Below are 27,076 nucleotides of genomic sequence, written 5' to 3' on the forward strand. Positions count from 1 at the left end.
AAGCAAACAAATATATATACTCTTTGACAGTCCCAGGTATCTCAAATAAGTAGAGTTATACAATATTTGCACCTGTGTATATTTCAACCACACATCTATATCCATGTAGTTGCATACCCACACATACACCCCCACATATACACAGCACACCCAATCCCATTTATATGAGGTACCTGGAATAGCCAAATTCATACAGACAAAAATTCTGGAGATGGATAGTGGCAGTGGTCATACAACAATGCAAATGTACTTAACACCACCATTAATGTCACCATCTAAAAATGGCTAAAATTATAAATTTTATGTTTATGCACATTTTACCACCAACATATAATATGTACATATCACATATATACACATATATGTATATACACACATACACACACACATATATATATATAATCTCAACTCTTATTTAGGTCTCCCTAAATAACTAATTTCACACTGTATCCTTTTATTTTTGGTTCTTTCTCCTCTTTTTTCATAGGGTATGTCCTGCTTGGTGCCTTTTGTCTCCTAAATATTTTCCAGATTCAGCTTTTACCCCAGCAGGAGGATCGCGGCTCCCCAGCCCTCCCCTCCTTCTGCATCCCCCCACCACCTCTGCCCGGTTGCTTTTAAGCAGAAAGCTTTACTGGTTCAAGAGAAAGTCCGTGGTTTTCAGTGGTACATTTAATAATTCATAAATCATGAGAGGTTCAAAGAGTTCAAAGTTTAAAAGTTTAAAAGTTTTGTTGAAGCTTTAAAGTTTAAACTGTCAGAGGCTTTGACAAAAAACTTTTCCTGTCTGGAATATTTAAGATGGTTGTGCCATATTAGATTCAGGACTCGACTGTTGCTTTCCCTCGCAAAGTGTTTCTCCCAAGGAAACCGCAGCATGAAGGGCGGCCAGCATTCTCCTTTGTGATGGCGAATCCACTGGGTGCTGCTGACAGCAGCCCCGAGGAGCCCAACAGGTACAGGGAGGCAGCCTGGGGAGGGGGTGGGCACTAGAGGCAGAAGTCCTTACCATCGCCGAGTGTGGGGATTTCTCTTTAAAAGAATGAGAAATTGTAAAATGAGATCCTGGCAAATGTGCGTAATGAGGTCTCGGCGGAAGACAGTGAATTGTGTATAATCTGCTGTTTCAAAATCTGGAAGCAGAGAAACCCAATCTTTTGCTGGCCTCCAGCTGACCTCTGATTTTTCAGGCATTAATGACCATATCTGCATGTGCAATTGAGTGTGGTGTCAGCCACCCACGCCAAGGCACACTGGGGAGTTTCTTGGGACCAGAACAAACACAGTCCCTTCAATTTCAGAACTGAGTTGGACTAAGCAAGCATAGAAGGTGCAGGTCATTTCTGACATCCTGACCTTATGCCCTGATTCGGCTTGCACTATGTTGGTATGAGCACTCCATTTCTCAGAAACCTGCCATGGCTCCCACTGACCTTTTAGGTCAAATCCAAAGGCTTAGTCATGACCTTTCCATGCCATCATGTCCCACACTAGACTCTCGCTGCACTTCCCTCCTGGCTGCCTTGCTCACCGCCACCTCCCAGCCCATCCAGCTAAGGAGAAGTCCTTTACACCCACACTTCTTGACATTTCTTCAACAGTCTCTTCCTGCATACAGGACCAGGACCAGGAGCTGCAGTGTCAGGACAGGAACAACTTCAGCATCATCAAAGGTGCCAGGATTCGATGACAGGATCTTATAAAATGACAACTGACATATCCTGGACTTCCAACTTTGGTGCCTACTCTTTGATAGTAATAACTGCACTCTCTTTAACCACCCACTGTGGTCCTGAAGACCTCCCCTCCAAGCCCTGACCTCCTGCAGTGAGCCTTCAACACTGGGTGCTCTGCTGGGCTCACTGGGATTCCTAAAGAGAAAACCTGGCACTGATTTTCCAAGTCTTTATGTGGCCTCTTGATGGCATTAGACTCTACCTACCACTATCTGTTTGGATCTTTCTATTCTTCTGATTTTAATTTTTTCCTTCCCCCCCCCCAGTACCTGGGATTGAGCCCAGAAGTGCTTAACCACTGAGCCATATCCCCAGGCCATTATTTTTTTAAGACAAGGTTTCACTAAGTTGCTCAGGGTCTCACTAAGTTGCTGCGGCTGGTTTTGAACTTGCAATCCTCCTGCCTCAGCCTCCCGAGTGCTGGGATTACAGGCATGTGCCACTGTGCCTGGTAATTCCTTCCTTTGTTGTGCCAACCTCCATGACTCTTCTGGGTCCCATTCCCTGCTGCCCTGAACATTCCCACCCCCTCCACACTTCACTCCACATAGCTGCTCCTAGTCAAGCTCATCTGCCCAGGTTCAAGGTTCAACCCCTTACTAGTGACCCCCAAGTCTGGGACTCTACTCCTCAGCTCCCTCCTGGACACCAGCACCATCTTTCATCTCCCCACGGGCTCCTCAAGCCACAGTCCAGCAAGCTCAATGACCACTCATTGATTGCCTACCACCTGGAGTAAAAGTTGGTAAGATCACGCCCGTCACGGCTGGCTCTCCCATAGTCACCTCAAACTCAGTGTGTCCTTTTTTTTTTTTTTTGGCCAATTTTCCTTTTGTATTTGCTATTTAGCCAAGTATCCATCTGTCCATGGTAGCATCTCATAGTCCCCTTGAGATCTTCTTCCCCTTGACTTTTCCTGTCTGACCTCTGAGCAATCCCTGTGGCCGCAGCACCAACAACCTCCCTGACTTCCCTTAACCCTCCTCTACCCCACCGCCACTTCCTCAATCCAACCTTACATCATCTTTGGCCTTCACTATTGCAACAACCTCCTTTCTTGTTGTCCCCTGTCCCCCACCCTGGTCCTTCCCTCTTTCAATCTTTACAAGAACCAGCATGGAAACAGTCATGTTCCTGTCCGATCATGGTACCCTCTTTCCCAGCGATGTGGTCCATACTCCTAGAAGCAAAACTACGGGATCCTTCCCAGTCTGACCCCCACTAACCTCATGTTCTACCACCGCCCCCTTCTCTCCCTCCACCCTTTGCTCCGCCCAGACCTAACTACCTGCTGTTTCCTGAGCACTCAGTGCTTCAGATCCGCACACCTAGGCAGATACAGTTTCTCCCACTGGGCTACACCTGAACCCTGCTCTCTGCCTGTTGAACCCCCACTCATCCACTGGGCCCCGTTCACTACCCCCATGACTTTTTAAGGGTTCCGGTCAGCAAAAGACTCCCTGCCTCCCTAGCCCACCATGCTCCACGCCATGGCCCTTCCATGAGACATCTTTTCCTGGCTCTTAGGACTCTGCACTGCTTAGCTGTGAACCCTCAGCCCCAGTACAGGTCCCCTCTTTCTTGGGAATAAATTAAACCTCATAGCACTAAATGATGCACTCTGGGTAACCAAGTGCAGCTAGCTAGCACAGTGCCCAGCTCAGATTCTGCGTTCCTCTCCAGTTGCAACCTGATAAAATTGTCACTCTTCCTGGGTGATAAGTATGGCCTCTTGGAGCAAAAAGAGATGAATTCTCATTTAGATGAAGGCTCCCCCAGCAGGTTTACCTGCCTTTCTCTGTAAGTTGAGTATACACACACATACAGAATATATATAAATAATATATAATAATAATAATAAATCATATGGTAAAAACAATAATAATAATAAGTTTATATAAATAAAACATATATGGACTCGTATACTCTATTATTAACACACTCACATTATCTGTAACAACAACCTTACAATAACCCCCTGATGGAGGTGCTGTCATTATCTGCACTTTACAGATGAAGAAGCTGAGATAGGTTAAGTAACTTGTCCAAAGTCACTTAGCTAGTAAGTAGCAGACTTGGAATTGAAACCCAGGCAATCTGGATCCAAAGTCTATGCTTTCTTTTATTTTGGGGTATGGGGGGCATTGGGGATTGAACCCAGGGGCCCTCAACCACTAAGCCACATCCCCAGCCCTTTTTATATTTTATTGAGAGACAGGGTCTTACTAAGTTGCTTAGGACCTCACTAAGTTGCTGAGGCTGGCCTTGAACTTGGCAATCCACCTGCCTCAGCCTCCCCAGCTGCTGGATTACAGGCATGTGCCACCACACCCCGCTAAGTCTGTGCTCTTAACAGTCCATTAAATTGTCTCACAATGCCCCAAAGCCATTTTAAAGTTAATAAATGGTAACTGTCATCATCATCATCATCATCATCCAGGATGCCAACTGTGTCTTTCCCATATTACAAAAATGCACTCGCAAGGCTAAACTATTCAGTCGTCTCTAGGGTAATAACTTTGTTGCACAAACAAAACTGTATTCCTCTGACAGCCTCTGGGGCTGCCCCAAAGACCAACCCGGTGTGACAGTAATACTTGGGTAGCAGGAAACACTGTCTGGGAGGTCTTGGAATTGCAGAGTCAAGCCAGGAGATGAGCGGGCACACAAGGAGAGTGTGACCCTGGCACAATGTCACCCAGGGCTTGTCGCCTCCTTCTTTCATCTGGAGAAACAGAGACCAGTTGATTTCTGCCTCCCAACCAACTCCAGCCAGACTAAGGATTTTGTAATCACATCTGTCTCGGACTGCAGACTCACAGACAAGAGACGTGGAAGTATGGCTTGAGTTTTCCCTGCATTCCAGCCTGAGCCAGGGAATGAGGACTTCTAAGCCCTTGGTTACTGTTTTATTGTAAAAATCACCACTACTTATAATACACAAGTGGAATTAACTGTGTCGTGGGTTTATTGACCAGAAATGTCACTTAGCCTGTTTTCTTTTCCTTCTTGTTGTTACCTGCAGTTCCTAACCCTCCCTCATTCCTCCCCACCACCACCATCTCCAAGTGGGTCATTTGCCTTGACCTCAGTGAGGGTCTTTGTCTGCTCTAGTCTATGCAAAGATGCGCTTTTCTGAATTACTTTTGCTTTGGGAATAGGCAGATCTGTGTTTCAATTTCCACTGTGCTTGGCATGAGGCCAGTCGCCCTCCCTAAGCCTAAATCTTTGCATATGTAAAATCAGAATAGAAAAGAACCCAGGTTGATGGAGGTGCTGTGCTGATCCCAGCCACAATCGCAACAGCTCGCACTGAGAATCAGCACCTGTTGACTACAGGGCCAACAGCCTCCTCCCAGACTCACAGACAAAGTGGTCCTATGTAGAAAGAGATTAAAACATCCTGCTTGACCCTGGCCTATCTCCAAAAGACACAGTTCCACCCTGGTGCAAGAGATGAGGACATCTCAACTGTCTCTGTCATACCTTGGCCATAGCACTGGGTCACAGGCGCATTTAATCCCCACAAAAATCCTTCAAGGGAGGGATTGCTTCTGTCCCTGTTTTATAGATGAGGAAGTTTGGTTAAGAAGATAACCTGGCCAAGGTCACCCAATGACCAGAGGAGGTACATTAAACTACCAAGCAATGTAGAGTAACCAGTAGTAAGAACTAGAGTAGCAACTGGTGAGTTGGGGGCATTTACTACATGCTGGGTGCTATCCTCAGAGCTACACACGGATAGTTCCGTGTCATCGTCACATCAGTGCTAGAAGGCAGACACTCTTACTAAGCCCATTTGATAAATAGGTAGCCTGAAAGGAAATGGCTTTAAGTGACTTGTTGAAGGTTGTGTAGTTGATCAGTCAACAGAGCCAGCACTTAGAACCTGGGAGTCTGAATTTGGAGCCAGAACTTAACACTATCCTGTCTATTCAAAATGAACAAAAAAAGAAAGAAAGAAAGAAAGAAAGAAAGAAAGAAAGAAAGAAAGAAAGAAAGAAAGAAAGAAAGAAAAGAAACACTTCCTATGAAAGACTTAGCCCAGTACCTGGCCCAAACTAATCTTAAATAGACTCTTATTGTCATTATTGTTGCTATCATTATCATCACAAACTTAGTGACTTGGAACAACACACATTTGTCATTTCCCAGTTTCTGAAGACCAAGAGTCCAGGCATGGCCAAGCTGGACTCTGCCAAGTAACCTAAGGCTGTGGTCAAGGTATTGGCTAGGTCAGAGCCTCTTCCAAGGGTCTATGTTGTTGGCAGAATTCAGTTTCTTGTGTCCATAGGACTGAAGGCCCCTGGCTTCTTACTAGCTGTTGGGTGGAGGCCACTCTCAAGTCCTAGAGGCCCCTGAGTGTCCAGCTATGTGATTCTCCAAGGGAAGCTCCCATCAGAGCTTACTGCAGTAGGGGTTCAAGTCAAGGCCTCTCATTTTACCTAAAATGGTAGTTTATTCTTTCTTTTTTCTTTTTCTTTTCTTTTCTTTTTTTTTTTTTTTTTTTTTTTTTTTTTTTTGGTACAAGGGATTGAACTCAGAAGCACTCGGCTGCTGAGCCACCTCCCCAGCCCTTTTTGTATTTTATTTAGAGACAGGATCTCATGAGTTGCTTAGGGTCTTGCTAATTTGCTGGGGCTGGCTTTGAACTCAAGATTCCACTGCCTCAGCCTCCTGAGCCACTGGGATTACAGGTGTGCATCACCATGCCTGGCTAGCTTATTCATTTTTAACAGCTCTATTGATATATAATTTGCATGCTGCTATGGCTAAATATGGTTTGTCCCAGAGGTTCATCTATTAGCAGTTTGGTCCCAGTGCATTAGTGCTAATGGGGTGGACCCTTTAAGAGGTGGAGCCTAGTAGGAGGTGATTAGGTCACGGGGGCTCACCTGCATGAGTGGATTAATACTAATCTCTGGGCGTGGGTAGGGTTTCGAAGGAGTGGATTAGATCTCTCTAGAACAGGTTGTTATAAAAGAGCAAGCCTGGCCTCTCCCTGTCTCTTGCTTCCTTGCTTACCCACAAGCCCCTTCTGTACATGGCTGGATTCCTTTCCAGTTCTCTGCCATATTATGACATGATGTGCAGCTTGGACTTTCCAGCCACAAGAATCACTCGGGAGGCTAAGGCAGGAGGATCGTGACTTCAAAGCCAGCCTCAGCAACGGTGAGATGCTTAGCAACTTGGTGAGACCCTGTCTCTAAATAAAATACAAAATAGGTCTGGGGATGTGTTTCAGTGGTCAAGTTCCCCTGAGTTCAATCCCTGGTACCCCCAAAAAAGAATCATAAGCCAAATAAATCTCTTTTCTTTTTACATTACCCAACATTAGGTATTCTGTAATTATAACATAAAATGGACGAAGAGACACACCATAAGGATCAAAGCACATAATAGAGTGTTTATTTACAGAGTTATATAACCATCACCATAATATAATTTGGGGATATTTTGTTGCTATAAAAAGAAATTTCAAGCAGGGCTCAGTGGTGCATGCCTGTAATCCCAGCAGCTTGGGAGGCTGAGGCAGAAGGATCTCAAGTTCAAAGCCAGCCTCAGCAAAAGTGTGGCACTAAGCAACTCAGTGAGATTCTGTATCTCAATAAAATACAAAATAGGGCTGGGGAATGTGGCTTAGTGGTCGAATGCCCCTGAGTTCAATCCCTGGTACCAAAACAAAACAAAACAAAAAGCCTCAAACTCTTGAGCAGTCCCCCTGTCCCCCTCAGTCCTAGGCAACAACTAATCTATTTCCTGTCTCTATAGATTTGCCTGTTCTGGATATTTTATACACATATGGCCTTCCTAATCTTTGAATTCCTCATCAGCAAATTCCAAATATTAAAAATATTCAAAAAATTCTAAGATGATTGTCTATAGTGAACATCTACAAATTTGTTTTGTCATTATTCCCTAAACAACATTGTACGATACATATTTACATAGCATTTACATATTAGGTATTATAAGTAATCTAGAGATGGTTTAGAGTATACGGGAGGATGCACATAGGTTATATGCAAATACTAGGCCATTCCATATGAGACTTGAGATCCACGGATTTTGGCATCTGGGGGGAGGGGATGGGTCCTCTGAAACAATCCCCTGCAGATACCCAGGGATGACTATAAATAGCATCACATAATATGTGACCTCATGAGTAGCTTTTTTACTGGCATGTTTCTGAGGTATTATTATGACTGTATAAAACGTTTCAAGTACTGGAAACAAAACAGTCAGGAAAAAGAGGATTTTAACTTACTAAAATAGGGATAGAAATATGCATCTTTATTCATCTTTCCATCTCACAATTTTGGGGGAGAACCCACTATACGTAAGGCCCTCTGGGAATAAAGAGATGGGTAAGATCCATCTCCCCCGTTAAGGAGCACAGGTGATTAAGACCACAGGCAAATAGACAACTCATCAGGAGTCTGACTTGTTCTTCGACACATAGACACACACGCCACAGAAGGTGAAATTCATAATGAAGTTTCTAGAAGAAAACAGAAGCCCCAACTAGTCTCTCTGAAATGCGAATTGGTCTTTAGGCAAAACATTTTTTTTTTTAAATGTTAACACAAACTCTGCTTTGTGTTATATGGAGCTTTTGGATGAGTTTTGTTGTTGTTGTTGTTGTTGTTAAATAGGGTGGGGTTTGTTTTGAGAGGTGTCACACTGGGGCAGCACGCAGGACAGGCTTGCCAGTTGTGTAAGAGAAGCCAGGGGAAGGGCAGGCCTCTCCGTGGCGCTGGCATTGGCTGCCTTGACATCAGCCCCAGTGATCTCATTCTGCAGTGATGTGCTCGTGGACGTGTGCTCCAAGCCTAGAGGAATTTCACTGCACTTGAACAATTTTTCATTTACCCAGAGGTCAGCGTTTGAATATCGAAAACACTTCTGATTTAGACAAGCTGACGGATGATGAGGCTAAGAGGATTCTGTCAGCAGGAACTAACCTATACGTGGGAACTCCGAGATGATTCACCAGCGTCCCGAAAGGGCAAGTTCAAGAATCCTGAAAACTAAGAGGTGCCTATCAAATCAACGGAAGAAAACAGTCAAATAATGAGACATTTACCACAAAGGCGAATATTCAGAGTGTTTCCAAGCATTCCTCTGGGATAAGCAAGATTCTTGCTCAAGATTTTTTTTAGACAGGGCCCCAGGATTTCCAGCTCTGGTCATGGAGCAAGGCCAGAGCTTCAGGGCTGGGACCAGCCCCTCCCACAGCAGCAGCCTGCTGGGCCTCCCATGACCAGCTGCACCTTAGAGGAGGCTGTCCTCCAGAGCAGACCCCATGGAGGCCGCGGGATGACTCTTCACCCCCAGTCCCTCCCCTATCTAACTGGCTGATCTGAAATTCCACCTGAAAATTTATATCCTTATTCCACAGCAAATACTCCTGAGAGAAGAACTGCAGCTTTTATCAACCATTTACACCTCGGTGCGAATGTGTTCATCAGAGCCTTTGCCAAAGAGTCTTTTTTAAAGGAGAAGCAAAAGAAGCTAAGTATGAAAAAATGCCTGTGGATGAAAAGAAAGTGACCAGAAGCCACAGAAGGACACAAAGGAAAGAGTGGTCCAAAGACCCACTCAGCCTCGGCTCAAAGGTACCTGCTTGAGAGGATAAAGGACTGACCCAAACTTGTTGGTATGAGGGGATTACCTGGATGTGGGGAACCTCAGAGCTGAGTGGCTCTGAGGAGCAGAGATTAGGACCTGAGCACTGGTTTGTAGGAAGGGTCTGTCTTTTCTCAAAGGAACAATCTTGAAGGAATAATGGCACTTCAGGTGTTTACCTGAGCTGCCCAAATAAAGGAGGAGGAAGCAACCACCTGCCTTACCAATCACTGGGAGCGCTTTGTTTCACTTTAGTAAGCCACCAGGAGACTTAATTCTCTTTAACCGCACACAGACTTTTTGCATTTAAGGAAAGTGAGCAGTGTTTGTCTAACAAAATGTGATCTTGCACCCTGGGAGGAAGGAGGCCATGACCCAGGACTCACACTGAGCTACTGTTTCAGACCTATCAACAAGGTGACCCCCAAGCCTGGCAAGAGGTTGCTTGTTTATATAACACGAGGATTTCACAACACTCACCAGTGGTTACGGATCAGAGCAGTCGGTACCATCAGAGGTCAGGAAACCCTAAAAGAGATCATTTTAGAATTAGTTGCTTTAAAAAAAAATCTTTATGGCTTTTTATAGTTGACATTATTCCTGAGAATCATCCTCCAGAGTTGTGCCTTATTTGATGAGCCCCAACTACCCAAATTTGGAGTCAGTTTAGGTCACTGGTGGCAAACCTACAGAATGACCCATGCACACAGACCAAATTTGAGATACTGATCAGTCGTGGCGAGAGAAGGAAGATGCTTAAATTAGTTCTCAGTATGTCTACCTCCACATCTTACCAGATGCAGGTGTCTAAATAGTTCTGTTTCAAAATGTAGGTGAATTGCTGTGCTCAAAGAATAGGAGTGAAAGATTGGCCCATGATGCTCCCTGGGTAATTTTCCCCCCTTAAAGACAGCTGAAAAGCCTCCCAGGGGAAGCCTCAACTCTCTTTCATTTGATTCTCTAAAGAGTCTTATTCTTCTGGACTAGAAGCAGGAAAAGATCTACCTCAGGATGCACCATGTTAAAGTCTCTCCTTGTTAGTGAATGCTTAATGAACTGGGAAGCTTCTAGTTACCCCATGAGCCAAACTGCCTCAGACACACAGTTATACCTTGCTCATCTTTTCAGATTCCAATAGAACATTCCTTGTTTCCTATCACAGTGTTTAAACACACACACACACACACACACACACACACACACACACATACACACACACACACACACACACACACACACACACACATATACAAAGAGACTTTCTCTTTGTCATGGAGAATCCATTCCTATTCCTCTGCTTAGAGAGGGCTGGTTCTGAAATCCTTTTTAAAAATGTGTTTGCAAGTATCTGAGAGTTTCCTACCTCCCACACTTAAGCACTAAAGTTTGAAAGAATACATCATTTCTAGTTTGATGTATCTCCAAAACTGAGAACACAATGCAAGGGAGTGGAGGCCATATTTCACTCCACAATGGAGTCACAGTTTTTCCTAAGACGTGGTTTTAGCATAAAGTAAATTGTATTTCCAGGATGGCTGCCAAATACAACAACACAAATAATGATGACCAAAAACAGCAAAATGCAAGTGAACCAGAAGTGATGATGTTTCATAAGGAAATCCCATAAATGTTCTAAATATGCTTTGGTTTTACTTGAAGATTAATTAATTAAACCAGGTTGGCCAAACACCAGCGTATGGAACTGTACCAGAGGAGAGTTCAATAAAAACCCAAAGGGATGCAAATAAATCCTTAATGTTTCTTAATGCAAACAATGAGTTGCATCCCAACCTTCCATAATTCTGAAAATGGAACTCAGAAGAGTTTATTTCTTCCTTTCTCTCTCTCTCCTCTCCCTGCATGTTCTCTCTCTCTCTCTCAGCACTGACTATATACTGACAATTTTTCAGAATCTATATATTACTCCATTTCTGGGTTATAAGGATTTCTAGAAAAATTGACTGGTTTCCAGCATCAAAACATTCATGAAGCATCCATATGGATTTGCCTCCCTAATAGTCTTCAACCAAGTGAAGCATATTAGGGATTCAGGAAAAGAGAGCTAGCATTTACTCCATACAAGAACTTTCGCTAGGGCTATTACATGACTTTCTTATGTAATTCTCACAACATCACATAATAGGGACTATCGTCTCTTTTTTACAGATAAAGAAATTTGATTCTGAAAAGCAAAGCATGCATGTCCAAACATAGAATAAGTTTTGGAAGTGGAAAAGATGGACTTTAGAGGAATATTATGCTCAGTGTGTTCTATTTTACGTTATTCAGGAAATTTGATGGAAGGAATCCCCTTGGTTTAAAACTTCTTTAGACTACTGAGGAAGTGTAGTCTATTTCAACCTTATAACAAAATGCTTGAGGCAAACTAACATTATTATAAAGAAAAGAGGTTTATTTAGCTCACAGTTTTATAGGCTGAAAGTCCAAACATAACACTGGTTCTGGTGAGGGCCCCATGGGGGTGGTGCAAATGTGGGGATCATGGCCAGATAGGAAGCCAGAGAGGCCCCTATCCCAAGGCCTCACCTCTTAAAGTTCCTACCACCTCTTACTTCACCACACTGGAAACCAAGCCTCCAGCACATGAATCCTCAGGAGACAAACAACATGTAAACTATAGCTATGGACCATGGGCCCCTCTGAGACCATACCACATGCATCAGCCTTATAAAGCACTGCACCTTTGCTGGTGTGAGGTTTGCCAAAATAAGGTATAAAAGACTTTAAACAGTCCTACAATATGGTATTAAATAACACTGAATCAAAAAAATCAATTTTACTTTTTTTATTAAGTAAAATTCACATACCTTGAAATGTACCATTTCAGCTATTGTAAAGTTTGTAATTCAGTGGCTTCTAGAACATTCATGCTGTGCAAAAGGCACTTTCCTTTGATTCCTTCAGAATGTATCAAAGAAAAAGTCTTGGTTAGATACTAGGACATCTTTAATAACAGCAATATTTTATAGCTACCTTTTCTAATAAAAAGAAAGAAAGCTTAGTCGTGCTGGTAAACAAGTATACCACAGGAATTTGATATTACAAACTTGGTTTGGGTTTTTTTTTTTATTGGATTAATATTTTATTTTTGTCTTGATTTTTTTATTCCACCCAAATTTCTATTTGTGTGGTAACAAAATTCCCTACTTAAATAAATATTTAAGTAAACAGGCAAGTATACTTAGAGAAAAAAAATAGTAGTAATGATACATCGATATGTCAAAAGAAGGAGGAGGAGGAGAAAAGAGGTGCGTGAGTAACTGAAGCCCTGGAGCCACTTTTCTGGTGACAGGGTGATCTATGATTTGAACCTCATGCTGGAATTTCATCCTCATTTTGAGGTATTGAGAGGATGGGAGCTTAATGCAACTATGGATTTAGAGGTAGCACCCATGAGATGCGATTGGGATAGGAAGGCCCGTAGAGCAGAGCCCCAGGATCGAATACTGGTGGCTTCATGAGAAGAAGGACAGAGACCAGAGGAGACACCCACATGATGTTTCCTGTGTGATGCCCTGCGCTGCCCTGGGACTCTGCCAGCAAGAAAGCCATCACCAGATGTGGACCCTCAACCTCAGACTTCCCAAGCCATGAGTCAAAATCATGTCTTTCTTCTTCGTCACTTACCCGGTGGTATGGTGTTATTAGCAATGGTAACCGGTGGACACGGATGAAGGGCAGTGTGAAGAGTCATGTGAAGAGTAGAGAAGAGGTAGAGACCGGGACGAATGGAAAAACCAGTCCAAAAAGATGGGCTTGAACTCGGAAGATAAGAATCTGGCAATAAATCCTAGAATATGGGCCGGTCCCAAGCCTCTTTCCTGTTGGAAGTCCCTGGCCCATCTGCCTTCCCCCATTGTTAGGAAGACATGGCGACTGAAAAATACCCAACTCAGAGCAGTAGTAGATGCACTCCCAGACTGGGATTGAGAATCACGGGCAGCAAGCTGTGAGGAGAAACAGGAAGGAACTTAGAGATGGGCAAGAGAGCTGGAGGAGCAGGCACAGCCCCACCACTTCAGTCTCCTGTTAAGAAAGGAGGTAGACAAGAGAGGGGAGGTCAGGGAGTGGGGAGGTGCTCTCTAAATGGAGAGCTTGTCCTTTTGCCCTCGGGCTTTCCGAGGAAGACTGTGAGAGCCAGGCTGTGGGAGTGGACACATGTAATGAGTTGACACCCCCCACCCCCCCATAGATCTGCTCTCAGGCCCAGTTGTGCGGCGAACTGCCTGCATGCCTCAGAAGTGAGGCTCTGCTGCTGCAGGATGCTTCCCTGCCTACAAATCTGTTTCTAATGATTCACCATTTGTAAATGGAACTCCATCCCAGGCTCTTCATTAGTAAGAGGTTATCAAGAAGAAAAATGGGGCACCCATCTGGAGATAAAAATCCCTGATGTCTAACAGATTGTCAGGAAGATTTCCAGCCCACTGGATCTGAAGACAAGGCCTCTCTCTCTCTCTCTCTCTCTCTCTCTCTCACACACACACACACACACACACACACACACACACACACACTCTCACACTCCAGAGCTAGTCTTAGCTGAAGATTCATTCATTGTAGGTACTCAACATATATCAGGCTTATTTACTGCATGAAAGACAAAGTTTCTCCTTTTTAAAAATTTTTTTCCAAGTTCCTCTTTTTAAAATGTAAATAAAGAGAGGAAACAATACAATGTCATTGTTTCTGTACAAGTTGGTAAGACAATGTAGAGGGATGCTTTCCCGACATCTTGGAGAGATCCAGTGATCTGAGGAACAGGAGGTGGGATGCAGAGAAATTGCACGTCCCTCTGATCACTGCCACATTGCTTCCTGTTCCTTCCTGCAAAAACTTGTCACAGGAGTTTTTTTGTGGCTTTTTCTTTCACCTCTTCACCCTCACTCCTACCTGGTTTCCATCTGCCCCACACCATTGAAAACTGTCTCACCAAAGTCACCAGTGATTTCTTATGTCAAATCCAATGATCCTGTCCTTACCTTTCTTGATTCTTGGCAGTATTTGACACAGCTGAATTCTAATTTTAAAGACACTTGGTCACCTTGGCTTCTGTAGCACTGAACTCTTCTGACATTCTTCCTACCTCCCCATCACTCCTTCTCAATCTCCTTCTACTCTATGCTTCTTGTAAAACAAGGAGAGCCCTAGAGCCAACCTCAGCTCCATCTCCTCTCTGTCTGCAGTCTGGACAATCCCACCTGGTCTAAACGTCAACTATGTCTAGACTGACAACTCCAAATTTCTATCTCTAGGATTTATATTCTGATACCTGCCCTGAGTTCCAGACCCAAATACCCAACTATCTACTCGGTATTTCTAATTGTATGTCTGGTTGGCATTTTACCTTCAACTGTCCTCAACAGAACTTGGGTTTCTCTTCCCATATTTCATCCTCTGTCCCCTTTGATGAGAGATGTTCAATCGGTGGTTAAAACAAAACCATCCTATCTTGCCAAGACAATTGCCTTTCTATATGGTCTTTCTGCTACAACTTCTCTGTTCAAAACTCTCCAGGAGCTGGGGGTGCAGCTTAGCAGCAGAGCCCTTGCCTAGCACACTCTACAAGCATGTACACACACACAAACACGCACACACACATTCACACCTGTTCAGTGGGTATCCCATCTCAAAATGAAATCCAAATCTTGATCTTAGTCTGAACTTTGCCCATCCACCCACCCCTCCCTGACCTCGTATCCTCCCACTTCCTCTCTGGTTCCTACCATGATGCCTACTCCTCTTCCTCCAACACCCCACGCCACGTGCACGTGTGTCCACCCACCCTGGCCTCTGCCCTGCTGTTTCCTCTTGCAGGAATGCCCTCAGACTGGACTCAGAATTCCTCACTTCCTTGTTCAACCATCACTCCATCACAGAGGACTTCCCCTGATTATGTTGTCTAAAACTAGCATGCACATCCGTCTTTACCCCCTTACCCTCCTAACTTCAAAGCTCTGATCTCTCTACTAGAGTGGAAGATCTCAGAAAACAAGGATCAGTTCTATCACTGCTGTATCTCCAGAGTCTAGAAAAGCAACTGTCACATAGTAGATACAAATCAAAATTTTTAACTAATCAACATTGTCCTTTGTTCTTCTGTCCCCCTACTCCTCCCTTCAATTCACCTGAAAAAGCATCTTTTCACTTAATCCCAGATTTATGCAGCTTTGTCCTAGTTTAAGCCACTATCCAAATACACTATATAAATGTTGGCATTGCTTTCTTTATTTGACTATGGGTGGTTATTCATCAACCCTTTATTAAAGTGTATGAAATTTGGTAGCTTTAACATATTTTATGAACAAGGAATTTTTTTTTTAGTAAAACTGTTCTAAATCTTGGGAAGAACAAAAGATATTGTTATTCATGCTAATTAATGGTAACAGTCCACAATAGAAGTTCAGAGGCTTAAACCAACAAAAATAAATTTTGCATTCTTTTCACTTATCAATGAAGGAATTATGGGAGCAATATTCCCCTAACAATTTCAGGTCCCATGTTTCTTCCTGTGACTGTGTCATACTGTGTCATACACTACTTCAAATCAGTTTCTTCCTTTGTCTATTCAGGATCTCCACAGAGATTTGGGGAGCCAGGCCTAGAATTGGCCGACATCACTTTTACCACATTCCACTGTCCAGAGCTAGTGTTATGGCTCCAACTCAGCTAAGGAGGAATCTGGGGCTGCCCAGGAGGAGGAATGGAAACTGGAGGGCATCTACTCACTCTCTGCTACACCATTTTATGATCTGCTGAGATTACCATTGACTTTCAGTCATCTGCCCTCTGAACAAGTATGGTCATTACCTTCCAGGTGGTAGGGTGCACAGAAACTGATGAGCCAACCTCAGCAGATAGGGAAGACCAAAAGCTTCCAGGCCTACAGAACACATGAATGGTCCCCATGCCCTCAGCCTGTGCCTCCATGTATGCATCTGCAGGAGCACTATATTTGGGCCCCAGCTCTGCCTATGACATCAAGCCAAACTCACCATCCTCAAGATCTCCTTTGTGTCTCTGAATTTTAAGGCCTAGTTTTTTTTTTTTTCTAAGACAAATGAATTTTGATAGCCATCGTTTTTAAGGTTTTACTGATAGTTTTAGCTCTTCTTAGACTTATTTTTGTTTGGTTATACATGATCTTGTCCACGATCGTGGGAAATAGCCTACATGAATTAATTATTAATAGTTCAGCCAGGGCTGGAACAAATTCAAATAGACAGCTGTACCCTGGTCCTAAAGGAGTAGATTTGAATATTTTCAAATTGTGGTGAATTAAATTCAATGAGGGTTGGCCAAAGATCCCCATAAGGTAATTTTTGCTTTCTCCTATTCTTTCCCAGTTTAATCCCATTCACCTTGAACTTAGCCTGTGATCTGCATCTCATCATTCTTGACTCAAGTAGTTAGTGCAAATTACAAGGCCATCAAGACAAGAAACAAAGCATTTGAGAATAATGTAGCATTCTATGAATAAAACAAGAAGAGCTAAACTCTGATCCCATTCCAGGAACAAGTATGGGGAATTCAAGCAAAATAATGAAATAAATGTATGAAATCTTTTATGATTTTTCTCTTCATTGATCTGTTCAGGAGAAATTAAGTAACAAATGACATCCAATCAGACACATTAAGGAACAAAAGCAGATAAAATAATGGAGGAGAGGATGTATACAAGTAGTTACATAACAAACACAAAGTCATCTCCAGTTCATTTGAAGTAACTGGGTAAATGCAGACTGAAATCAGAAATATTACATAAAAGAATGGGTTGAAAGCAAGAAGTCTCAGGATGTTGAACACAAGGCATCATGTAGATTGCAGGAGGGGACAGATGGTTCTCCAGGGAGGGCCTAGTATATGGTAAGACATGATGATGGAAATCTATGGTAAAAGAGGAGAGCAGAGGAGGCAGGGGATATAGCTCAGTTGGTATAGTGCTTGCTTAGCATTCAAAAGGCCCTGGGTTCAATGCCCAGAACCACCAAAAAAAGGAGAGAGAGAGAGAGAGAGAGAGAGAGAGAGAGAGAGAGAGAGAGATAGCAGAGCAGCACAAAAGCTAACTGACTAGAGTACGCATGTGTGTTGGGGTCCTCTGTGAGATAAAGTTAAAAAACAAAGTTCATTGTTACTGGGCTGTCTCCTTCCATTTTATGCTACTGTAACAGAATCCCACAGTCTGGGAATTTATAATGAACTGAAATTTATTGGCTCATGGATCTGGAGGTTGGGAAGTCTGCAATGGAGGGCCTGGCATCTGGCAAGGGCCTTCTTACTGCTTCATCCAATGGTGGAAGGGCTAAGAGGAAGGGAGAGAGCCAGGGAGGGAAGGGGTGCATCAGCTCCATAACAATGGCATTGGTCCATTCATGATAGCCATGCCCCGTGACCTTGAAACTTCCCACTAGGCGTCACCTCCCAACATTCTCTCATTGGGGATCAAGTTTCTGACACATGAACTTTGGGGGCACATCCCAAGCTCTTGCTCAGGGTAAGGAGTCCAGATTTGGAGTCATCAGAAATAAGGCCATATTGCAGGGTCTTAATCAGAGGAGAGGGATGGTGAAAGCAATGATGAATCTGGCAGCAGTCAGAAGGATAAATTGAAAGTGAGGAGTCCAGTAAAGAGGCTTTTGCAGTAATTTATATGGGACTTGATGGGGACTTGGCTCTGAGAAGTGACAGCTGAAAGTGAGACCCAGGGACAAATCCAAGATACTCCTCAGAGGAAGAAAAGATGTTTGTGAATGACTGGACACATGGAGGGAAAAACAGGAAAGAGCGAATGAAAACCCTGGGGACCAGGACAATGATGGTAGCACCAAAGACGAGGAATTTATGAAGTATATGATGCACTTTCTCAGATTTAATTTTGTAGCATTTATTACTGAGTCCTACACGAAATAGTTCTTTTTCAATTTCTAATTCTAAGACACATGGTTAAAATTAAGGTTCATATTCTTGTTGGCTTCAGTTTCATATAACTTTGAAATTTACAAGGTTGGGGGGATTGAGCATACACATCAAAATATTATATAGTTGCCAGGTCATGTTTTAATCTTTAACAGAATAGCAGAACAGTGCTACATGTAATCAAAACATATTTTACTAGGAGAGGCAATCAGATCTCAAGATCAAAATGATTCTTGAACAAGCATGGCCAGTGTAAGACAACTAATGGATCTTGTAAGTATCATGTGAACCTTTTACCTGACATTTTCTGTTCCTGTTTAATGGTTACTTCTGTAGCAAATAAAAAAAAAGAACCAGCCGATGCCAAAATCCAAAGAAAAATAGACACTCAATCGGAGTAAGGTAGACATCAGGAAAGATGTTTTTTTTAAAACCCAGTGAAAAGCAAAACATGCAAATTTCAGGAAGAGAGAATGTCTATATGTAAAATGAATGTAAACATGAAGATCTGCCAGGAGCAGACGGGAGGGGGAAAGAAAGAGTAAAACCACCCCCACCCAGGAGCAGAGAGGGTAGGAGAAAGTTGTAATTTTTTTTTTTTTAGTTTTAGTATTTTGAAGCAAACCGGAGATCCAAAAATTAGAAATGTAAGATTAGCATGAAATAAAGTCAAATAAAACATTTGGCAGAGAGATGTTAGCCTTTGATGGTGTAAAAAGTCCCATCTTTTCTCAGATTCTTGAGCTTCCAGTTTACTAGAAGAGTGCAAGCTTCGGTGTGGGGACAAAGGTGTCATAACCCTTTAAAAGGTTGTGGAGGTGGGGCAGAGCTGATGGGAAGCCGGTGGGTAAGTTCTTCATTAGAAAAATCATGTTCAGGACCTTGGCCATGGTGTTCCCAAAGGCAAGACTGTAGAATTCAATCGTTCTCCAAATTTGGATACATAGATAGAAATACAGAAGGAGGAAGTTGGAGGGTTATTTGGAATCAAGGTTTGTATCAGAGATTTCTGATTGATCTCTAATATCTCATCTTCCCTTCTTGCTCAGTCACAGAACTGTCAAAATGTTAGCTTCTCTGCAGCTGGGGTGCAACCTTGCGACACCATTTTGGCCAAAGGATTGTAAGAGGAAATGGTATTAGCAATTTTAGGGAGCATGTCCTGTATCCCCATCTTTTCCCTTTGTTACTCACTGAAATATACGTGTGATTGCTGAGCTGGAGAAACCATCTCAGACCACAAAATAAAAGCTTCATGGCAAGGCTGGTGAAGCAAGTATCCAGGAGCCTGGCTCCCCGGTGGTGAGGGAGCCACCATACCAACCTACTGGAAAGTGAGATCAACTTGTTTAGTACAGTCCCTGACAATTATATAACTAAGAAAGTTATCCTTAGGATGACCAGGAGCAGAGGCAGGACAGGCTTCACCCAAACTGAACTGGTAGGAGGATTCTTGCACTAAAAAGGAGAAAGCTATTTTCAAAAAACATTGGGTTAAGTCTGATCAGTGTGAATGGACATGAACTTTATCTTGACAGTGAGGAGGAAAGAGGGAGAGGAGGAAAAGGCAACCACTTAATTAGACAACCAACAAGACAGAACTTGGGGAAAGGGAAGCCAGCATACATAGCACTTTCTATGCTTAGAAACACAGGAACTAGATTAGTCTCTTGGGCTGAAAGTGAGGGCAACCAGGGATCAAGAGCTTCAGGCTTACAAGGGAGAGAATGGGGAAAGGTGAGCAGAAAAGAGGAGCAGGATCGATGGCAACCTTGGACAACTCGTGCAGGAAAAAGAAAAAGAAAAGTACAGTAGAATTTATTTCCATGGAAATTTCACAGTAAAATCATGAATGTGTAGCAATAGTGAGTCAAAAAGTCAGTGAATGAAACCGAAAACGTTAAATGAAAGTGAAGAAACCACAAGATCAGGCAAGGTAAAAATAAAAATCGTGTAGCTTATTTTATCCTACGAGTCATGAAACACTGCCTGATAAGGCTGGAGGCCCAGGGTGGACATCAACCAAGCGACTGCTCTTTAAAATTCACAAACAAAGGGAATATTGTGGTCTTGGCTTTAAGTGTCAGGGAAGAATTTATACAGAAAGCATTTTCATAGGAACCGCAATGTAATAGTGGTTTCAACACAACCTAGTTCCACATTCTGGCAGAAAACTCAAAAAATCCATTATGCAGTTACTCAACTTTGAAAGGGAACTGTAACTGAACCCACAGCGGTAAACTGGAAACAACAACAGAAACACTCCAAGGAATCACATACAGAGAAATTAATTGAGAAAGCTTAAACATTATTAGAAGCCCAGGGAAAATATTCACTAGGAAAAAAAAAAATCTGACACTTTAAAAGAAAAAGATCCACATGTTCCCTAACAGTTAAAAGCAAACAAACAAAATCCACCTAAAAGAGGAAAAATGTCTTTTTTCTCTTTTTTTAATATAAAGATGGACCAGAGGAAAAAGGAGATGTACAGACTGCATAGGGCAGGCATAAACCAGAATTGGGCAGCAGGAAGAAAGTCAAGTAAAGCCCACTATGGATCTTCCAACTCAGGACTAGGAGCCCAGAAGTCCGTGGGACCCCCTTGGACCATGACATGAAAGATTTGATAGGAGATGAAAGAGAAACAAAAAGAAAGACTAAATGGTGATTTGAGGGAAACTTTGCCTCAAACTTTTAATATCACTAATCAACATACATTTAGAAGTATGTTGATTAGTGATATTAAAACAAGCAGTCATAAATGTCTAGAATGTTCTCCTTGGGGCTGGGCTGTGAAGGAAGGGTTACCCCAAACATAGAAGAAGCTATGAGCCAGGTGTGACTATCAGAGGGCCAGGAAGAGTCTCCCACAGGAGAATCTTCAAGAAAACATGCAAAGTAAAGAGGAAATTTACCCACAGGACAGGTAAACCTGTGGGAAATAAAAATGAAGCAGAAACCCTCTCTATTTTTTAAAAGGTGGAAAAATGGAGGAAATCATGCTAAGGTAACACAGTAGTTAAGGAGAGAAATAATCATGAAAGTCGGAGGAATTGGTGGACAGAATTTATTTAGGGTCTCAAAGTTCTTTACACAGGTACCTAAAATACATCTGGGTCTGTTTTGAAAAACAAAACAAAGCTCAGTCATGCCTCAGGCCATACAGAATAATGGAGTTGTCCTTGATGATTTCTTGAGAATATACAGGAAAGATGTCATGTGGCATATCATATAGCAAAGGAATAGAATTCTTTAAATATCTCTCCACTCAGAATTCATCTCCCTGAAGCTGTCTTTTGTCCCTCCCTCAACACCTCCCTCCTTGCTCTGTGGGCTTCATATTGGGTCTCCCTTCCCCTCTCCCCAAATCCTGGTCTCTTATACCCTCCCACCTCACCCTCATCACTCACCGGGACCCAAAAGTTAACTCAATGGCACTCAGCGAGAACTCCCCAGCTCCCCCAAACATTAACCATTTATAGTTCCTTAAATATGTTCTTTAAATATGATTCAAGTCTAAACAGGGACGAGAGGTGGGAGGGAAAGGGAGAGAGAAGGGAAATTGCATGGAAATGGAAAGAGACCCTCATTGTAATACAAAATTACATATAAGAGGAAGTGAGGGGAAAGGGAAAAAAACAAGAGAGAGAAATGAATTACAGTAGATGGGGTAGAGAGAGAAGATGGGAGAGGAGGGAAGGGGAGGGGGGATAGGAAGGGCAGCAGAATACAACAGACACTAGTATGGCAGTAGGTAAAAACGTGGATTGTAACCGATGTGATTCTGCAATCTGTATACGGGGTAAAAATGGGAGTTCATAATCCACTTGAATCAAATGTATGAAATATGATATGTCAAGAGCTTTGTAATGTTTTGAACAACTACTAATAATAAAAAAATAAAAAAATAAATAAATATGATTCAAGTCACCTAACTATGTAAAATAAAAATGTCTCAAAAAATCAAAATATTGGGGCTGGGGCTGGGGCTCAGCAGTAAAGCACCCACCTAGCATGTGCAAGGCACTGGGTTCAATCTTCAGCACCACATAAAAATAAATAGAGGTATTAAAAATATCAAAATATTATTCTATCTTTGCACACATGGAAAAGAAAGTGATTGTGATAACAGTTAACATTTTTATAGCATTTTCTGATGCTCCATGTATGTCAACTTTTGGGGGGTCTCTGATTGTTATGACTACCATCATCTTCTGGTTTTCACATGTGGAGACACTGAGGCCATGCAGATTAAGTAAAAAGAGATGTTTCTGGCTCCAGAAAATGCCTTCTCTCTACCACACCATGCGGACTCTCCTCTCTTTCCAAGGGTTTCCCTTCCTGAGTTTCATATCTGTGGATGGCACTCCTGCATGCCCCCTCTTGCCCTCTCCCCGACCCCCTCCACTCAGCACACTGGGCCTGCATGGATTTCTCCAGCAGCCCCTCCCTGTCTGGGTTTTTGCAAGAAGATGTACATTCACTGTTGCACTCACACGTGCACACACAAACTCACTCTCTTGCACTCCCTGCAAACTCACCTATACACACTATCCTTTCTCCACAGGTAACCAGAGAGTGGGGGTCGAGCACCTGAAGGCAGCACTTCTGCTCCTAGCCGAGGCAGATTAGTGAACAAACAAACAGGAACACAAAAGCTTCACTTTTCAAATTACTGAAACAGATTTTGAGTGTGTAAGTGGAGTGTTATGAGACTAGTTCCCAGTGTTTTTGAATGTCTGAGGGTGAAATTAGGTACAAAATGTATTAAACTGTTCCAGCACTCTACTTCCTGCAGCCCTACAAGTGGAAGGATGTGTCTTCTGGGCAGGGTCTTGGTTCCGGAAGGGAGCACGTCAATGACCTCAGGGTAGATGCCACTCTAAGTCTACACAGCAGTGGCTGCCGGAGCTGAACCAAGCCCCCTCCTCTAAGATCACTAGCACCCAGGGAATCGGCAGTGGAGAGTGAATGGTAAATGTTGTAGTGCTGGGAGCAGGCTAGTCTGGACGGGAGTCGGGGTGTGTGCTGGGGGCCAGAGGGAGCATGTTCAAGGCCGAGGAAGGACAAGTCAACAGGAGCCAAACTCCTTTATCCTTCAGAGAACCCGTGTGCCTACTGCAGGGATGCAAAATAGAGACCCAGGCACAGCAAGACCAGCAACGATGAAGTGTTCTTGAAACTCTGAACGAGGGTTCCTCTAGCCCCAAGAGGACACCTGAGTCCAAGGCCCAGCAAAAGGAGAGGGATGCACATAAGACCCCACAGTTACTGGTCATGTAAGAGAAAGGGGTTAGGAGAGAAAGACTGGATTTCCCACTGGTCTAGGCATGTGGGGAGTAGTGAAGGTATTTCAAAAACATAGAAAGTGACTTTGTCACTCTGCTCATATGAAATGGGTCATACCAATTACATTGTTATATTATCATAACGGCTTCCTTTTCCTTCTCTCCATTCCATCTCAAACGCTACAGGCTGGATCTGATGCCTTCTCTGTACTTTTGGAGGCTGTTTATCACTGTATTTTGGAGGCTGTTTATCACTGTATTTGACCGTATTCTGTGGTGACATGATTTCTTCATCCAACAGTACCTATGCCTAGTGAGATGTTTGTGTTCTAATCTGGTTCTTGAAATTTATAGACCCACAAATGCATCTTATCTATCTGTTTACTCTGTATGATTCAGTGGTCGGTAAATTGATTTATACTCATTAAACCCACAAGAGGCTGATTCATAAACTGAGAGGACGATGTGTTAAATCACAGAAGAAGATAAAACTGGCCTGAGAATACAAGGACACGTATTTGAACAAGACACTGTGTCTGGGGTGAGTAAGTCTACCCTAGAAGCCAAAAGCAAAGCCAAGCATTGCCTTTCAACACAGAGTCAAAGCCAAGGTGTTTGTACATTGTCATGTGATATTTCTAGAAAGCTCTGGTAGACAGAAGAATTTGCCCTCCATGATTGCTATGCTTGAAAAGCTAAGAAGAGTATTCCTCTTCCTTGAAACCCTGGGTGTGCCAGAGGGATTGTAATGAATTCTTACAACCCAACCCTCGTCTTCCCATTGTCCATGAAAGAAACTCTTATTCTATGGACACTTATCACTTTTGCTTAGAATTATCAAACTTACAGGTGATTTTTATCAAAACACATTTTAATAGGTAACCTAGATGGTGGCAAATAAGTACAATCACCTCATCAAGGCAGCTGAAAAAAACACCAGCAGTCACCTAGCTTGATGGTTTTCAAATCATGTCCAATGTACCCCAGGGGCAGCCAGGTAAACCAAAGTTTGAGTAGTCAGGGAGTAGCTGGCTATCCCCTTGAAGGGAGTTGGAATTCCCAAAGTGTAGCAATCACTGATACCTTTTACTATACAATAACAAGAAGAAATTGACCTTTTAAAGAACCAATTAATTAATTGGAAAAGGCAAGAGAAGAAGTAACAGGCCCACCTAGGAACTTAGAGCATGTGTATAGGAAGCATTTGTGTTGGGGACCAGGGTAACAGCAATAGACATGGAGAGATATGGATAGATTTAAGATGAAGTATAAAGGTAGAAAAGATAGGGCGTGGCTAGTAGGGGAACAGAATCGATCAAAGAGTCATTGATTTATTTATCCCATGCAGAAATTTATCGGATGCTGATAAAGGGCTAGACACTGGGCTGGGGGCCTCCCTGCCTTTCCTGGAGTTCTGTGCCAGTGGAAGGAGACACACCATTGATGGCCATGCAAATGGGTAAGATGTATATGAGCTCTGGATGAGCACGGGAGATCACATCTTGCTTCCCTTCTCCCAGGGATCACTACCTGCAGCATCTGCTTCCAACAATCAGCTCTCCAACCCCCTGAAAACAATTTCAAATTTTTGCCTAGCTTTTCAGCTTATACAATGAAAATGAATGAATTTATTCCCTGTTGTTTTATCATGGCTAAAGGTGGAAGTGACTTTTTCTTGGGAAAAGAAATATATATTTAATTTAAGGAATAAAGGAAAAGGAGGAGTCAAAACCGGCCACCAGGTTCTGGCTTTATTAGGACAGTAGTGGTCCTGAGACACAACCAGATGGATACAGATTTATTTTTTTTCTTTCTTCCTTCCACAAGGATGTATGGGTGTGTGTTAAATTTATTTGTTTCAGAGATTCTGGAAAGAAGAATGATGGTGGAAGAGATGAAACCAGTAGAACTGGTCTAGACACGTCGAGTTTGAGATGTCTATAATATCTGTGACACTAGAATCCAAAAGGAAGCCAGGGATATCCTTGAACACCCAGGCACATGAGACACAATTCACTGATAACCACCAGGTTTGTAGAGGGAGATCAGAGCTGAGATTCTGAGATGCTAAGTTTGAAATGTCTAGAAGAACTTCTAGGAAGTCTATCAAGTGGGCAGTTCTAGGGTTCAGAAAAGAGCTCTGATAAAAATATGAGACCCTTTGATAAACAGGTAGAATTCAAATCATGGGAAAGGAGAGGTCACTTAAGAAAAGATAAGGGAAAGAGGAAAGGAGAAGAGAGGAAAGTAGGGGAGAGAAAAAAGAGGAAGAAAGTACAGAAGAGGCAAAAAATGAACCATGAGGAAGATTTGCATTTAGAGGCTTCACGGGGAAAGAGGAGCCATCAAGAGGAAATATAAAGAGCTGGCCTCAGAAGAAAGGAAAGTCAGTGTATTTTCAAAGGAAAAAAGAGTACATCAGAAGGGAGCAGAAATTGGTTCAAATGCTGTGGAGAGGTCAAGTAAGGTAAGAATTTCAGAGTTCCCATTGGATTTAGGAAGATGGAAACCATTAGTGAGCTTTTCAATAGGAGTTTGGGTAGGTGGAAGATTGAACCGGAGTTGATGAAGAGTGAATGAGGTGAAGTGGAGGCAGCCTGTGCAGATGATGGAAAGGGAGGTGGTGCTGGAGAGACGATGAGTTGGGGGAGATTTGATGCTTTACTGTTAAGGTGCAAGGCAAAGAGAATTTGGATGATAAAGCCAAGAAGTTAAAGATGCAGAGAGAGGTGTTGACAAAGCAAAGTACCTGAGAAAGGATCCTGAAAAGTCCAGAATCCAGAACCCACTTTCTTTGACAGGGCATGGGGGGAAGAGGGGTGATCATGGGGATGGAACTCAGGGCTTTGCACATATTAGCAAAGTGTTCTTCCACTGAGCTGCTTCTCCAGCCCTTTTTAGTTTTATTGTTTTGTTTTGTTTTAATTTTGAGACAAGGTCTCATAAAGTTACTGAGGTTGGTCTCAAACTCAAGATCCTCCTGCTAGGTTCAGAGGCACTACCACAACCAACCAGAACCCACTTTCCAATTACCCTTTATATATCTTTTTCTAGAGATCTCCCCTAATGAATGAAGACCTCTCTAAATGCAGGGATCCCCGCCCTTGGTTCTTCTCCGATTCCACACTGACATGTCATATAAGTGTTTGAAATACTTCTTTAATGGGTTTATGTATGTGCTGTTGTTTGAATGCACTTTGTCTCCATCCAAACTCATTGAGGTTTAATTCTCCAGTGTACTGGTATTGAAAGGTGGTAGGATCTTTAAGAGTTGGGGCCTAATGGGAAGTGATTGGGTCATGACTACCTTCCTAATGCCTCTCACTCCAAAGTGAGTAATGCCTCACAGGTCCTGGATTAGTTATCACAAGAGCATATTGTTCTAAAGCAAGGCCATTACATGTGCTTGGCCCACACACCCACTTCCCCCTCCATTTTTCCACCATGTTGTAATACATCCAGGAGGCCCCTACCAGATGCCAACAC

This window comes from Urocitellus parryii, chromosome 13, assembly GCF_045843805.1.
Source record: "Urocitellus parryii isolate mUroPar1 chromosome 13, mUroPar1.hap1, whole genome shotgun sequence".
In the NCBI taxonomy this organism is placed as follows: domain Eukaryota; kingdom Metazoa; phylum Chordata; class Mammalia; order Rodentia; family Sciuridae; genus Urocitellus; species Urocitellus parryii.